This window comes from Bos javanicus, chromosome 12, assembly GCF_032452875.1.
Source record: "Bos javanicus breed banteng chromosome 12, ARS-OSU_banteng_1.0, whole genome shotgun sequence".
Taxonomy (NCBI): domain Eukaryota; kingdom Metazoa; phylum Chordata; class Mammalia; order Artiodactyla; family Bovidae; genus Bos; species Bos javanicus.
In genome coordinates this window covers 19,476,209-19,493,540 of record NC_083879.1, presented here as the reverse complement: position 1 = coordinate 19,493,540, position 17,332 = coordinate 19,476,209, and the positions used below count along the sequence as shown (strand labels likewise).

The 17,332-nt window shown below is 46.0% G+C and overlaps 1 long non-coding RNA gene across 2 annotated transcripts in view; it reads left to right on the top strand.

Annotated features, from left to right (window-relative positions):
* Positions 1 to 17,332, top strand: part of LOC133258257 (uncharacterized) — a 39,201-nt gene that overhangs the window by 7,398 nt on the left and 14,471 nt on the right. The window contains exon 2 of one of the 2 annotated variants that reach the window (XR_009739888.1): positions 48 to 1,536. This is a non-coding gene — a long non-coding RNA (uncharacterized LOC133258257). Of the gene's footprint in view, positions 1 to 47; positions 2,553 to 17,332 lie in introns of those variants that run through there. The other variant, XR_009739887.1, reaches the window with a different exon arrangement.

The following is a 17,332-nucleotide window of genomic DNA, read 5'->3' as shown; positions in this document are numbered from 1 at the left end:
TCTTGTTTTTATTTATATTGCCATATATTCTTTTATCTTTTTTGAAGGACAGTTTTGCTGGATATGGCTTCCCCAGTAGCTCAGATGGTGAAGAATCTGACTGCGATGCAAAAGACCCATGTTTGATCCCTGGGTTGGGAAGATCCTCTGGAGAATGAAATGAAAACCCACTCTAGTATTCTTGCTTGGAGAATTCCATGGACAGAGGAGCTTGGTGGGCTACAGGCCATGGGGTTCCAAAGAGTCAGACATGATTGATAGACTAACACTACAACTACTACTAATCCAATATGACTGGTGTTTTTAAAAAAGAGGAAATTGGGGGACAGACATGCATACTGAATGAAGACAGTCATCTACAAGCCAAAGAGAAAGGCCTGGAAAAGATCCCTCCCTCAGGGCCCTCTCAGGAAGAACCAACTCCATCTTATTTCAGACTTCTGTCCTCCAGAATTGTGAGATGATAAATTTCTGTTGTTTAAACCACCCAGTCTGGGGTTTTTTGTTATAGGAGTCTTAACAAATGGCCTCCCTGGTGGCTCAGTGGTAAAGAACCCACCTGCCAATGCAGGAGACACGTTCGATCCCTGGGAAGATCCCCTGGAGGAGGAAATGGCAACCCACTCCAGTATTCTTGTTTGGGGAATGCCATGGACAGAGAAGCCTGGTAGGCTACTGTCCGTGGTTTCATAAACAGTTGGACATGACTGAGCGACTCAACAACAACAACAGATTAACACAAATCTCAACTTCGGCATGTTTCAACTGTGCAAATACCTTCTTTTAGGGTGCTTCAATTACCTCACCCGAAAAACAGAGGATAAACCTTCCCTCGCAGGGCTGCTGAGAAGTTTAAACAAGATAAGGCTAAGTGAAGAGCACCCAGTTCCCACACTGGAACAGAGTAAATGCTCGGTAAATATTACTTGAGTCTTTCCTTCTTGAACAAACCAAGTATTTCTTTCAGTTTACCCGACTGTGGTCAGCTCGGCAGCCGGGGGATGCAGCCTGGTACCGTCGAAAGAATCCGCTCGAAGCCCTCGGAAAACACAGAAAAAGGCTTTGACAGCTTTGGGCGGCCCCTCTTCACCCTGTGCCTTTGGCCAGGGGTGCCCCTAAGGTTTCTATTTCGCCCTGTGCAGGAAGAAACCTGTTCCGGAGGACGGCCTCTAGGGGGCGCGCTGTCTTCAGAGCTCGAGCCTGGACTGGCCCCTCGAGCGAGGCAAGGTGGCTCTGAGGCCTCGCGGAAGGCGCGTCCCCCTTCCTCCCCGCGCAGTTTGCTCTCAGTAACTCCGGGAACCGGGAACCCCCTCACTTTCCAGCCCTTCGATGAGCGCGCACTGATGCCCCGTGTGCTATATCCCTTACTCTGGACAAACCTGTCTCACAGCTAAGTTAATGCTCAGAGAGGTTAAGTAACTGGCCGAAAGTCACGCAGCCAGCGGACTAGAACCCATCTCTTCCCGACTCCAAAAGCAGCAAAACATCTTTGTGGCCCAAGAAGCGCCAAGTGTTCGGTTCTCCAAAGGGAGCCAGGTGACTTGCAGACCTAATCATGGACCCACCAAAAGACCCCAGGGACAAGAGAACCAAAACAGCCTTTATTAACACTGTTCTTTTCTCCTTGGAGCTTGCTGTTGCTTCTGAAGCCCTGTGTCTCTGCCTCTCTCTCTACCTCTCCAGTGGTGATTTTTTTTTTTTTTTAAGCTGCCCTGACTCATTCTGAAAGTGAAGTCATTGGAGGTTAATTCCTTTTCCTTCTTTTATCCTCAGATGGTTGATTTTCACAGCCACTCCAAACGAGTGTTCAGGACAGTGTAGGAGCAAATGTTTTAACTGTTTATTGCCTCCACTGAAGGAGTCAGGACACATTAAAAAACAGCAGTAGTGACTGCATGTAATTGATGGCTGATGTCTACACTGCTGGGCAACAGCAGGGTTTTTCCTCTGAGACATAGTCTCCCGTGCCAGAAAAAATAACCAGTGTAACATGATGTTCCTTGACACTGAATTTGTACTCCGAGTCTGTCCAGGTGATATTCTCCAGCTCCTTCGGGCAATTGTTCGTTCACCCACCCACCCATCCATCCTGCCAACAGTTGGGAGCCCAAAGCACGCATACCACGGAGCCCTGAACCTTGACGGTATCTGCCTACAGGACCATTGTGATCCAGCAGAGCAGCGCTCACGGGAGAACTGACACCAAGCCCATATTCAGAAAACACTCTTTAATGAAGGCCATGCTCATGCAAAAGATGTCAGTTCTTTCTGGACTTTTTGTTGTCTGGTCTTGGGTCAGTTCTTTTTTTAAGAGTATAGGAGTGGGACTTCCCCGGTGGTTCGGTGGTTAAGAATCGGCCTTGCAGTGCAGGGGACGGAGGTTCAATCCCTGGTTGTGGAACTAAGATCCCACGTCCCACGTGCCTTGGGAGCAACTAAGCCCGTGCACCGTAACTAGAGAGTCTGTGGGCTGCAAAGAAAGATCTATCATGAAGCAAGGAAGATCCCGAGTGATCCAACTAAGACCCAATACAGTCAAATAAATAAACAAATTTTTTTTTTTTTTTTAAAGTATAGGAGCGAAGAGAGGAGCAGCTGGGAGGCTGGAATTCTGTTTCTCTCTGTTACACTCACCAGTCCCAATGTGGTCTTGTGGACAAAGCCCTGGCTTTTTGTGTTTGTAAAGCAAGGAACACAGGCTCCTTTCTAACTCTGCTAGACTCTCATGTCACAGACTGGCATCATCAACTGCCGCAGCCTCCAAACAACTTTAGTATCTCTTCTGCCCACAGCAGAGTTCACAAGCCTAATGCTCTCTGTGTGCAAGAGGTACTGCATCTCAGTGAACCCCTGGAAAACAGACTCCTGGGCCAAGACAGCCTGCCTGCCCCCCATCCTTTACTATGCATTTATTCTGTAGGTTAGTGGACTCAGGGAGGCCAACCTGCCTCGGAGGCCCTCCCCAGGCTTTTGTTCAAACATGCCACCATCAATATCTAAGTAAAAGTGATTGGGTGTCATGGAGAGCAAAGACACTTAGAAGGTGCTTGAAGGTCATAACAGAAGAGCAGAAAGTCTTCAGAAGAATCCTGGTGCCTTGGAATCTTGACACGTAGATACCAAAATGTCAATTGAAGGGAGGTAGAGGCTGGAGCTCACAGAGGTGAGGTAACTTGCTGAAAAGTGACTAGAACCCAGGGACCTAACTCCTCTGGATTCCAAACTCAGTGCTGTCTCTATCAGGCCACCAACTATGAGTGTGAAATACTGACACTTAGCCAGACCGTTGGAGCTTCCCTGGTGGCTCAGCAGTAAAGAATCTCCTGCAATGCAGGAGACCCCAGTTTGATCCCTGGGTCAGAAAGATCTCCTGGAGGAGGGCATGGCAACCCACCCTAGTATTCTTGCCTGGAGAACCCCCATGGACAGAGGAGCATGGCGGGTTGCAGTCCATGGAGTCACAAAGAGTTGGACACGACTGAAGCAACTAAGCACCTGCAGCAGCAGCAGCCAGACTGTTAGAGAGCCACGGATGACACGTCACATGACTCCCGTCCCATGGGGCCCTGTGCAGCAATCCTGCATGAAGGCATCTCCAACTTCCTGCTGAGAACTACTGTGGTTTTTACCCACAACTTTACTTCCCACCAAAACCTCTCCAGAACACGTTTGCCCTGTATCACGGGCAGACCTGAACTTTTGATCTCACCAGCAAACTGGCTTCTCCACCCTTGCCTTTCTTGTGCATAAGACTCCATCTATGCTTTCCTTTCTCCCAGAAACCTGCCCCTCAAACACACATCCCATACTCTGTCCTGGTCCTTCCTCTACCAAAATACGGCTCCATCCTCTCTCTCTCCACTGCCCTAATCAAATCACCATGTTCTTTAGTCTGATTTCAACTGACATCTAATCACTGGGAGAGTTTACATTAAAACTCAGGTTGCAGGGCTCCCAACCCTAGAGTTTCTGATTCAGGGGCCCAAGAATGTGCATTTTCATAAGTTTTTGGTGAAGCTGAAGCTCCTGGAGTCCACTCTTTGACAAACTGAACCTCCTTCCAGTCTTTTCTCTGTATAGCAGTCCGAGAAGTCTTTGTGTGAAAATCACTCAGTCGTGTCCGACTCTTTGAGACCCCATGGAGTATACTGTCCATGGTATTCTCCAGGCCAGAATACTGGAGCGTGTAGCCTTTCCATTCTCCAGGGGATCTTCCCACAACCCAGGGATCGAACCCAGGTCTCCCACATTGTGGGCAGATTCTTTACCAGCTGAGCCACAAGGAAAACCCAAGAATACTGGAGTGGGTAGCCTATCCCTTCTCCAGTGGATCTTCCCGACCCAGGAATCGAACTGGGGTCTCCTGCATTGCAGGTAGATTCTTTAAAAACTGAGCTATGCAAAATCTCATTTGGATCATGTCACTTTCTTTGCTCTGTTAGTCTGGTCAGGCCACTGTAACAAAATACCATAGACTGGGTCACTTATAAACAAAAAAATTATTTCTGACAGTTCTCAAGACTGAGAAATTCAAGAACAAGGTGCCTAGACACAGATTCTGTGTCTAGTAAAGGCCCACTCCCTTTTCTCTTACCCTCTGTCTTTTCTCTTACTCTCATGTGTGGAAAGGCCAAGGGAGCTCTTTTATAAGGGCTCCAATCCCGTTTAGGATGTTTCAGGTGACTCAGTGGTAAAGAACCTGCCTGCCGATGCAGGAAATTCGGGTTCGATACCTGGGTCAGGAAGATCCCGTGGAGAATGGAATGGCGACCCATTCCAGTATTCTTGCCTGGGAAATCTCATGGACAGAGGAATCTGGCGGGCTACAGTCCATGGGATCACAAAAAGTCGGACACGACTTGGCAACTAAACAACAACAATCCCATTCATGAGAGTGAAGCCTCATCACCTTCTGAGGGCCCCAGTCCTGAATACTGCCACATTAAGGGTTAGGATTTCCACATATGAATCTAGGGGGGACACAAACATTTGGTCTATATAGCACTTGAAACTCCAGTACTTTGGCTGCCTGATGTGAAGAGCTGACTCAATGTAAAAGACCTTGATGCTGGGAAAGATTGAGGGCAGGAGGAGAAGGGGGCAACAGAGGATGAGAGAGTTGGATGGCATCACTGACTCGATGGACACGAGTTTGAGCAAACTCTGGGAGATAGTGAAGGACAGAAAGCCTGGTACACTGCAGCCTATGGGGTCACAAAGAGTCAAACACAAGTTGGCCACTAAACAACAACAAACTGGTCTAAAATCCTTCATGGTTCTCATCACGCTTAGGAGAGGGAATTATGTCTGTATTGTGTCCCTGGCCAGCTGCTGGCACAAGTTCCTTCAGAGTCCATGCCACCAGACTAAACCCCTGGCGCCCTCCAGTTGCCTTCACGTTCAGCCTCCTTGTTCCTTAAGAACTTGAGTACTGAACTCACCATCTTCATCTTCACCAACCCCTTCCGTCACTATTTAGGGAACTTTGGCCTCTATGTTCCTGACCTCCTTACCTCGAGTGGTCTATAACTTTCCACCCTGGTGGACCTTGTCGTCAAATGTAAGTCTCGATTTGAAGCCCCCGCTTCTTGGGCACCTTTTCCTCTCCTTCTCGCTTATTAGTTCTAATGCTCCCATCCCAGCGATTCTCTGACGTCATCAAGGCCCCTGACACTGGCCTTACCATTTTTTCATCCCCATCATAGCTTAGTTTTTCATGTCCTTCCTGACTCAGCTTTGGGTAAATGGCATATTTTTTAAGAGCACTTCCTCATAAATACCACTAATGCTCGGCTATCCCCTGCTCTATCCCTGTAGCCAAGCAGCCAGAAGAGAACACTAGCTGGGGTGAGTGTTCTCACTTTAATTCCTGGCCACAGACCCCATCACACTGCCCACAAGTCCGATCTATTTCCCTTCCTGGATCAACAGCACAGACATCACTTTTGCACATGCAGAAGCTCAGGCCCCACCCAGACCTCCTGAATTAGGATGATCTAAACTTTAACAGGAGAAGGCAATGGCACCCCACTCCAGTACTCTTGCCTGGAAAATCCCACAGACGGAGGAGCCTGGTAGGCTGCAGTCCATGGGGTCGCTGGGAGTCGGACACGACTGAGCGACTTCACCTTTCACTTTTCGGTTTCATGCATTGGAGAAGGAAATGGCAACCCACTCCAGTGTTCTTGCCTGGAGAATCCCAGGGACAGGGGAGCCTGGTGGGCTGCCGTCTATGGGGTCGCACAGGGTCGGACACGACTGAAGCGACTTAGCAGCAGCAGCAGCACTTTAACAATGTCCCCAGGTGATTCATTTCTGCATCAAATGTTCAGAAGCACTGCCCTGGTGGTTTGTTTTCTGAAATTCATTCATCATCTTTCTCTTTCTCCTCAAACCTCCTGAACCCCAGTGGCCCATCACTCAGCTCACAGTCCACTGAGAATGCTGGACGCAGTCGTATGAATTCAGCTGTCCATCACATCCTCAACCTGCTTCCATCTGTAGGGTCCCAGCTCTGTAGGGGGACTTCCCTGGTGGTTCAGATGGTAAAGCATCTGTCTACAAAGCGGGAGACCCGGGTTCAATTGCTGGGTCGGGTGGCCTCCAGATTTCATCCCTTTCGCTCCCGTATCCCTGAATCATGAGATGCGTGTGCTATGTCACTTCAGTCGTGTCCGTGGACTGAAGCGACCCCGTGGACTGTAGCCCGCCAGGCTCCTCTGTCCATGGAATTCTCCAGGCAAGAATACTGGAGTGGGTTGCCATTTCCTCCTCCAGAGGATCTTCCCGACCCAGGGATGGAACCTGCATCTCTTACATCTCCTGCTTTGGCAGGCAGGCTCTTTACCACTAGTGCCACCCGGGAAGCCCGCTCCTTGGCTACTGGACATGTTCTCATCCTGTGATCCCACATCCTGCTCCTACCGCCCGCCTCTTAGCTTCCCAGCAAATCTCTCAGATTCCCTTTCCTGCTACGTTCTCATGGCTCACTCGTTCTCTTCACTTAGGTCTTTGCTCAGCCACCCTTTATAAAATCTCTCTCACACACACATTTTAATTATGTTTATAATGTTTATCTCCGCTGGCTATGTTCTCTGTTTCTTTACTGTCTGTCTCCCCATACTGGAATCTCAGCTCCAGGGCATGGGGTCTTTTTCTGTTTTGTCTGTGGCCGCATCCCAGGGCCTGACAGTCACTCATGTTGCATAAATGAGTAGGAGCTAGGCTGGAGTGTCGCACACCAGAAAGAGACAGGCTACCAAGAAGGGCCCTGGAAGCCCAAGACCTCAGGGACCCCTTCATTTGACAAGAGGTGATGGGACAAATAATATGTCATTTTCCGCTCTTCATTGCTTTCTTAGGACTGATTTGTTGCAAGGATATAGAAATGTACTTGTCATCTCCAGTGAAAAGGAGGGAGACAGTTGTTATAAGATAAGCAGAGTCTCACTGAATCCCAGAGAATTCAGAGGGGCCTCAACTGGTGGAAGGTCAGCAGGTGGTCCCAGTAAGTCTCCCCTCCCTATATTCCCGTCCTGGTGCACGGTCCTCCTACACCAACCAGGCCTGACGTGTAAGGAACGAACAGGATCGTGGAAACAGCGGTCTATGTGTGTGGCTTCTGAAGTTAGATCATAAAAGACACTGTTTTAGGTCACTCGCCCCAGGGGAAGCCAGCTGCTGTCTCCCGAGGACACTCAGGAGTTCCCGGGGAGTGGGGGCTGGAGGGTCAGTCCACACGAGGAACCTAGGCCACAGCTGGTGCTACTCAACAACCTCCAGAGCAGCCCTTGGAAGCGAACCCTCCAGTCCTCCCCGAGCCTCTGTCTCTGCCACTCCCTTCTCTGCTGTCTCGCTTTCTGTGGGTAAATGCCCACAGAAATGTTTAAACCAGTCTCCCTCTTATCTCTGCAGGTGAGCCTTCTTCCTGCTTACCTTGTGACATACAAATGGCAAAAAAAAAAAATAGTTGCCAGTTGTTGGTCTACTCCATGAATAGGCCAGCTTTTACTCTAAAGGGCCAGGTGGTTAAATAATCAGACTTTGCAGATCCTGTTGCTTCTGTTACAACTATTTAACTCAACTCCACGTCTGTAGCGCAGAAGCAACCATGGACAATACCTAAGTGAATGTGTGTGGCCGTGTGCTGATAAATTTTATTTACAAAGTCAGGGGCAGTGAGCTGGATTTGACTGGAGAGTTGTGGTCTGCCAACTTCCAGTCTTCAGGACATCACCGTTCCAGGGCCCAATACCATCTGATGGGCTAAGCCTGAGGCTGGTATCCCCTGTGTGTGAATCAGTTTTGGCCGAATAGCAACAGTGAGACCAGATGAGTTAAGGGAGGAACAGATTTTCTAAGAAAGAAATGGTGCTGATCAGCAAATAATGTGCATCTTTTAGCACAATCACATTCAGTCAGTTCATTAACTGACCATCTGCATCGTGCTGAGCACCTTTGATTGGATATGGGAATATGAGTGATATTACATGCCCCACAATAGGAGCTATTATGTATCTCATGCTTCAAAGTGCCAGGCTGGCCATTAAGTACTTTATACATGTTGTCTCATATAACCCTCAAAGCAAAAATGTGAGGAAGTTAAAGCTCAGAGACATTAAGTAACTTATTTAAGGCCATACAGTAACAAGGGAGCCAAGCTGCCCTTGACTCTAGAAGCCAGAGCTCTTAACCATTATGACTTGGGCTGTTCAATGCTGCCTCTCAAGTTCCTTGAATTCTTGCCCTCTGAGAAGAGCTCGTAGTTGCCTTGGACTTTTTTTTCTTTTTTGGTAAATTCTCTATTTTTTTGCAAATTAGTTTTGAATCCTTTGGGCTGTTAATAAAACCAATTATGTAATCATGCCCTCAATTGTTAATAGAGTGACTCTACAATTAAAAGTGACGTTGAAGGGGGCCCTGTTAGTTGGGCAGAGCCTGCACCTGGCCAACTTCCTGGCATGTGGGATTTGTGGGTCACTTGCAGACTGGCAGTCCTTGTGGCCTGCAGCTGCCGTGGCGTCTCACAAAGGCCCGTTTAGGAGCTTTGTTGAGGAGGCTGGGGATCCCGCCCCAGTTCATTTCTCATTGTCTCCCTAAACTCTCAAAAATTGCAACATGAATAGACATTCTAATAGTTCACTTGCATTATTTTTCAGCGAATTAGAAAGCAAATTGCAGTGAACTAAGTATGTAATTTCCCAGAAGAGGCTCCCTTATTCTTTCAATCATGGAACATTTACATTTTTTTTTTTAGCTGCTTTTTCAAGGAGCCAGTTAGCCATATTAGAATTAAAATCTTAGAGATTTACATCGTTGTTTTCCTATTTAAGTTCCAAATCCTCATTAATAATATCTACTAAGAAAAAATATCCCAGAACACTGTTATATTTGTAATAATAGCATTTTTGTTTCATAATTCTGAAGTTACAGATCAACGTGTGTGTGTCAGTCGTGTCCAACTCTTTGCGACCCCATGAACTGTAGCCTACCAGACTCCTTTGTCCATGGGATTCTCCAGGCAAGAATACTGGAGTGGGTTGCATATCTTCCTCCAGGGGATCTTCCCAACCCAGAGATCGAACCTGAATTGCCTGAATTACAGATGGACTGTTTACTGCTTGAGCCATCAGGGAAACCCCTGCAAATCAATAAAGAATTATACTATATCATTTAACTTTTTTTTTTTTAAGATTTGACCGTGTAATTGTGGTTCTGTTTCAAAAACTAGAGGTTTTGTCTTGTAGACACTGGTAGATTGAAAAACCTGGTGGGGCTTCCCCAGTGGTCCTGTGCACTTCCACTTCGGGGGGCACAAGGTTGATCCCTGGTTGGGTAAATAAGATCCCACATGCTGCATGGTGAGGCCAAAAACCAAAAAGCGCCAAAACACCAAGTCTTCTCTGGAGTAAGAACATTCCCCCAGAGCCTTAAAAGTTATCTCTCCTTGTATAAACGAGGTCCTAAACTCAATAAAATAATAATAATTGGGGAAAAAAGTGCTATGCTAAGTTGCTTCAGTCGTGTCCAACTCTGTGCGACCCCATGGACTGTAGCCCACCAGGCTCCTCTGTCCATGGGACTCTCAAGGCAAGAATACTTGAATGCTTTGCCATGCCCTCCTCCTGGGGATCTTCCCCAACCCAGGGATCGAACCCATGTCTCTTAAGTCTCTGGCATTAGCAGGCAGGTTCTTTAGCAGTAGCGGCACCTGGAAACCTCCCCCACCTTACACCCTCTTAAAATGCTGCCATTGCCACAGAAGGAAGCCAAAGTTTTGAAAGGTAAGCGGTTACATGGAGAGAGAATCCCAGCTGACAGCCAGCACCAAGTCCCCTGACAGTGAGGCATCTTAGGTTAGACCTGCCCACCACACTCAAGCTACTTGATGCCCTTGCCTGTATGAATCACTTGGGGGAAACAGAAGAATCACACAGCTGAGCTCAGCCTAAACTGCAAAAGTAAGAGCAAATACATTGTTGTTGTAAGCGACTATGTTTTGGGGTAGCTTGTTATAAATGGATACAAGCAAGCGTGTGTGTGTTTGTGTGTTAAGTTGCTGCAGTCGTATCTGACTCTTTGTGACCCTGTGGACTGTAGCCCTTGGAATTTCTCCCTCCATGGGATTCTCCAGGCGGTACTGGAGTGGGTTACCATGCCCTTCTCCAGGGGATCTTCCTGCCCCAGGGATTGAATCCACATCTTTTAGGTTTCCTGCATTGGCAGGTGAGTTCTTTACCCCTAGCACCATAGCAGACACACTGAAATATTTATGGATAAAATGACATATCATCTTGGATTGACTTAAAAATAATCTGGTGGTAGAGATAAGTTGGTGAAGGTATAGTTGAAGACTAGCTGTGAATTAATAATTGCTGAAGCTAGATAATAGATGTTTAGGGGAATTCACTGCTTTATTCTCTCTCCCTTTAAAATTTAAAAAATATTTGGATATGTTTGAAATTTCCCTGATAAAAATTTTTTTTAAGTAAGTCAGTTTTTAATACTTCAAACCAAATAGAAAATTACCTATGTAGTATATTATAACTTAAACTGATTTATTTTAAGTCTCGGGCTCACCTGCATTGGGAACGTGGAGTCTTAACCACTGGACTGCCAGGGAGGTTCCCTAAACTTAAACTTTAATGTTGAATATTAGAAGACTTCATGTCAGATTTCATAAAAAAAAAAAAAAGTAGGATCAAAACCAAAGAAATTAGGCTAAGAGGAATATAAGGTGCAAAGAAAGGGCAGGAAACTTAAGCTGTCGGTTCTTGTCATCAGAGGCTGAATGGGCGCTGTAAATGTGCATGGCTGCCATGTTTTTTAAGCCTTTATTGAATTTGTTAGGGCTTCCCAGGTAGCTCAAATGGTAAAGAACCTGCCTGCAGTGTGGGAGACCTGGGTTCAGTTGCTGGGCTGGGAAGATCTTCTGGAGAAGGACATGGCAACCCACTCCAGTATTCTTGCCTGGAGAATCTGATAGACAGAGGAGCCTGGCAGACTACAGTCCATGGGGTCTCAAAGAGTTGGACAGGACTGAGTGACTAATGCTTCACTTGAATTTGTTACAATATTGCTTCTGTCTTATGTTTTGGTTTTTTGGCCCATGTGTGATCTTAGTTCCAGACCAGGGATCAAACCTGCACCCCCTGCCTCAGAAGGCGAAGTCCCAACCACTGGACCACCAGGGGAGTCATGGCTTCCAAGTTTTACAAGTAAATGTTAAGAAAGAAGCATTGATGCAAACTATTTTGCAGTCACCTGTGTGTCAGACTCTATGCTGAGAACTGGAGTTGTATCAGAGGGCTCATCCCAACCTTCCTTATCTGCCCTTGGACACACTGTAATTTCTTTTTGTGAGAAACTCAGTGCCCAGGGTCTAGTCAGGTGCACACACAAGTGAGGTGGCTACAAGGCGAGGGCTGTGGAAAAGCGGACTTTCTTCAGTCTTCTTTACTTTCACTATTTATCTTCTCTATGCCTTATATGCCCCTCATTTTCTGCATTGCTGTTTTCTTTGGTATTTAGTTTTTTCTTAAATGGAAACATTTAAACTCCTTTCTCATTTCTTTTGTGTATATTTTTCAGCTATTTGCTTTATAGTTGCCATGGAGATTACATTTGACGTCCTGAAGTTATAACACTTTAATTTGAATTTATGCCAGTTTAACTCCAACAACATTTAAAAAAACTCTGCTCCTTTCCATCTTCATCCCACCACCTTTTGGTTGTTGATGTCACAGAATTTATACATTGTGGTGGTGGTGTTCATTCACTCAGTCTCATGTCTGACTCTCTGCCACCCCATGAACTGCAGGACACCAGGTTTCCCTATCCTTCACTGTACCCCAGAGTTTGTTCAAACTCATGATCGTTGAGTCAGTGATGGCATCCAACCATCCCATCCTCTGTCACCCCCTTCCCCCTCTTGTTTTCAATCTTTCCCAGCATCAGGGTCTTTTCCAATGAGTCGGTTCTTTGCGTCAGGTGGTCAAAGTATTGGAGCTTCATCTTCAGCATCAGTCCTCCCAGTGAATATTCAGGGTTGATTTCCTTTAGGATTGGCTGGTTTGATCTCCTTGCTGTCCAGGGGACTCTTCGTTCTGTAGCTAACCATGATGTAATTATTTAATATTTCTGGTTATTTAATATAACATTCATGTCATAGTCAGAGTTTAATTTTAACAATTCTCCTCTAAGGACTGTTGACTTGTAATCTTGAAACCATGCATATTTACTGCATTTGTTAAGATATTTGTGGTAAAGAATGTGCTTCACTTAAAATTATCAACACCATGGTTTTTCTAGAAGGTTGAATTTGTTTACCAGCTTCGTCATGAATATCTGCTGAGTAGTCCTTACTGATCTAGTTCCAGTGTAAGTTCAACAGAAAGCTTTTGTAATTAGATAGGCGAAGTATCTCAGAGTATCCTTCTTGTCTGCAAAGGGAATTTTGCAGCAGCAAAAGTAAAGTAAGTCAGTGGTTCTAATAATTATTGTTAAAGCACAAATCAAACTCGGATCCATCTACATCAGTGTAGATAGTTTGTGTGAGATTGCTCAAGAAGGGTGAAGAATGAGAGGAAAAGAAGGCCTTGAGCAGAGCATGAGGAACAGAACCTGCGAAAAATCTATTAGAGACCTCTGTGCCTGCCTCAAATCCTCGTGGCCCATGCTTTCTTATAAACTTCAGTCATTTCTGCGGCAAACAGTCAGGCACATAGGTCCCAACAGCCCCTCCCCTCGGCTGCCAGTTGAATCTTTGGATTTCTATGGGGATGGAGGTGAGGACTGCCACCACCCATGGCATGCCTGTGGGGACCCACTGAGCCAACCAGATCTGTGTGAAAACTTGGAGGTACAAGGAGTTACCCATCTTTAGGCAAACTTGGAGCCTCTGGAGGCAGCCTGACAGTTCTGAGGTCCATTCTCCCTAGCAAGTCGGCTTCCCCAGCGGGGCCAACTCCCAGTTGTCCACAGCAGTGACTGGCTTGACAGCCACTCTCTCCCAAACCCCACTCTCATTCCTTGGGGCCACTTTATTTTTTTAAGAATTTATTTATATATATATATATTTATTTTTATCTTTGGCTGTGCTGGGTCTTTCCTGCTGTGCCCTGACTTTCTCTAGTTGCAGCAGATGGCGGCTACTCTCTAGGTGAGGTGCTTGGGCTTCTCATTGCGATGGCTTCTTTTGCCATGGAACACAGGATCGAGGGCACGCCGGTTTCAGTACTTGTGAGGCATGGGCTTAGTTGCGCCCATGGCATGTGGAATTTTCCTGGACCAGAGATTGAACCAGTGTCCCCTGCATCGCAAGACAGATTCTTAACCACTGGACCACCAGCGAAGGGAAGCCCCCTCCTTGGGGCCACTTTACAAAAAAAAATTACATGTGTATCTGTCTCAGGGTCCAAATAGATTAAGTAGAAAGCACCGTGTATTCTATTCTAATGCATATTTATTTATTTTGATGGCACCACAGGGCATGTGGGATCTTAGTTCCCCAACCAGGGATAGAATCCGTGCCCCCTGCAGTGGAAGTCTTAACCACTGGACTGCCAGAGACGTCCCAGCACTGTGTTTTTTAAACAGAAAAAATTTATTCAGAGAAATGGTTTCATGCATGATAGAAGAAGCTGAGAAGCCCACAGTGGTCGGGGAGAGGGCAACAGAGAGACCGCAGTCTGAAGACATTGACACCTCTGGGCAGGAGAGACAAAGTACTGAGATGATGGCAGCGGGGTCTAGAAGACAGAGCATCACAGTGGGCCTGTCCAGCAGGAGCTGGGGCCCTAGAGGATGTACCTTTGCTGCCAGAGGTGCTGCCCTCCACTTGCAGCAGGCAGAAGCTGGCTGAGCTAGGAGCCAAGGAAATGCAGCCTTCAGGGGTCAGCTCACTGCAGCAGAGAGAAGAGCAGGGGTAGGCAAAGAGGGGAGGCAGGACAGACCGATTTGGACTGCCACAAAGGAACTGGCAGGGAAAGTCAGCAAAAGAGCCTGAGACTGAATGGCCAGGGAAGCCTAAATTGCTCCAGTTTCTTTTTTTTTTTTTAATGTGCTTTGTAAGATTAAAAGAATCTTCCCATATGTTTCTTGCTGCCAGCTAAGGAGGCCTGGGAGCCACAACAGTCCAGTGATGGTGAGCATATCGAGTGCCTAGGTCTTGGTCTATAGTATGTATGTAGCATTCTTCAATAAGAAGTAGGGCTCCTCAGAGAAATGGCTGATTCTTGGACTCAAGCAAGAGCTATACAAGGTGAACCTGGAGCATGTTGTAGGGCTGGAAAGTAAAGTGTCAAAACAAACCTGGGACTTCACTGGTGGTCCAGTGGTTAAGACTTTGGGCTTGCAACACAGGGGGCCCATGTTCAGTCCCTGGCCAGAGAACTGAGATGCCGCAGGCCATGTGGCATTGCCGAAAGATTAAAAAGAAAACAACACACACACAACAAAATAAAACAAACTGCATGATGGTGTGGGTATGTGAAAGGGACAAAGGAGTCAAATGAAAGAGCCTCTAGGGACTTCCCAGGCGGTCCAGTGGCTAAACATCTGTCTTTTAATGCAGGGACACAGGTTGAATCCCTTATCAGGGAACTAAGATCCCATGTGCTGCAGGCGACTCAGCGTATGGACCACCACAACTACTAAGTCCGAGTGCCGCAACTAAGACCCCGTGTGGCCAAATAAATAGATCCTTTCTTAAAAAGTAGACTTCCCTGGAGGCTCAGACAGGAAAAGCATCTGCCTACAATGCCGGAGACCCGGGTTCGATCCCTGGGTTGGGAAGATCCTCTGGAAAAGGAAATGGCAACCCACTCCAGTATTCTTGCCTGGAAAATCCCATGGATGGAGGAGCCTAGCAGGCTACAGTCCATGGGGTTGCAAAGAGTCAGACAGGACTGAGCGACTTCACTCACTAATGGCCAAAGTTGGAGCATTTGAGCAACAAAATAAAGTGGCACTGGATTATAACCCAAAGTATAAAATAAATATCCAGGAGTCTGTACTGATGTAAATACGTGATTGAGTAAATAGACACGGGAGTGGAGAGACACATCTCCCATGCGGAGAATTCCCCCAAAATTAAGTAGATACTCAGCCCTCCAGGAGGTGGAGCTTAACTCCCACTCCTTCAAAGTGTGCTCAACTCGGACTTTCTTCCAAAGGGTGCAGTGTGAGAAGGGTGGGGGTTGGGGGGATGAGCACCTTTAGAATGGAGAAACCTGGCAAACACTGCCTTCACCAGGTGATCAAGGTCAACATCAACGGGGATAAATCCCATTGAGAGTCTGTATGCTTGGTATGGCGTGATGAGAAGGACACTTGATCTCTCAGTCTTCTTCCCCAAAACCCATAACTCCTGTCTAATCAGAAAAAAAAAAAAAATTCGATGAATCACAATTGAGGGACATCCTACACAAGAGCTGACCAGCACTGCTTAACAGTCAAGGTCATTCAGGTCAAAGAAAGTATGGGAAACTGTCACAGCCAAAAGAAGCCCAGAGAAATGTGGCAATTACGTGTAATGTCAGATCTTGGAATAGAAGAAAGGACATAAGGTAAAAACAAAGGAAAATTGGAATGCCGTATGGACTTTAGTTAATGATAATGAATCAGTATTGGTTCATTAGTTGTGACAAAATGCCATATTAATGTTAGATGTGAATAGTCAGGAACACTAAGCACAGGTCATGTGGGAGCTCTTTGTACTATCTTTAGATATTTCTGTAAATCGAAACAGTTCCAAAATTTAAAAATTAAAAATAAGGCCCGCCTAAGTGTAAAACTGTGTATCAGTTGGTTCTCCAGGTGTTAATTGAATGCCTTGTCTCGGCAGACCAGGGCTGTAGGATCTGATAACATAACAGATTCCTTCCCTCAGTAAACACACAGTCTGGTATGATGCAGGTTAGGCTAAGTCCTGTCTTTGCAACCCCATGGACTGCAGCACACCAGGCTTCCTGGTCCTTCACCATCTCCCGGAGTTTGCTCAAGCTCATGTCCATTGAGTTAGTGATGCCATCCAACCATCTCATCCTCTGTTGCCCCCTTCTCCTCCTACCCTCAGTCTTTCTGAGCATTTCTCAATCTTTCCCTATGCATTTCTCAAGTCTTATTTGGGTAACAATTTTTTCTTCTTCTGATTCAATCTCTCCTTCCTCTAAATTGTTTTATATTTCTATTATCGCATATTTCTATTATTTTATGCCTTCTATGTATTTCTGTATTGTTTTATGCCTTCTATGTATTTCTATTATTATTTGATACATACCAAATTTAATATATATGAAATTTGATATATGTGTGTGTGTGTGTATATATATATATATATATATATATATAATTTGGTATATTCCAAACAACATATATATATATATTATTTGGTATATACCAAACAATATATCTCTTTTTTGGTATATTGTATATATTGGTATATATCCCAAATCATATGTCTATTATTTGGTGCATATGTGTGAGCTCAGTCGATTCAGTTGTGTCTGACTTTTTACTACCCCATGGACTGTAGCCTGTCAGCCTCCTCTGTCTGTGGGATTCTCCAGGCAGGAATACTGGACTGGATTGCCATGCCTACCTCCAAGGGGATCTTTGCCACCCAGGGATCGAATCCTAGTCTCCTGCATGGCAGGCAGATTGTTTACCACTGAGCCATCTGGAATTCCCTATTATTTGGTATATATGTATTATTGGTATACACCAATATTTATCTATTATTATTTGGTATATGCCAAATTTGATGTATAAACTCCAGAGAGAGACTTTCCAAGCATGAGGAACCTCCCCACAGTAGAGGAAGGGAGCAGGA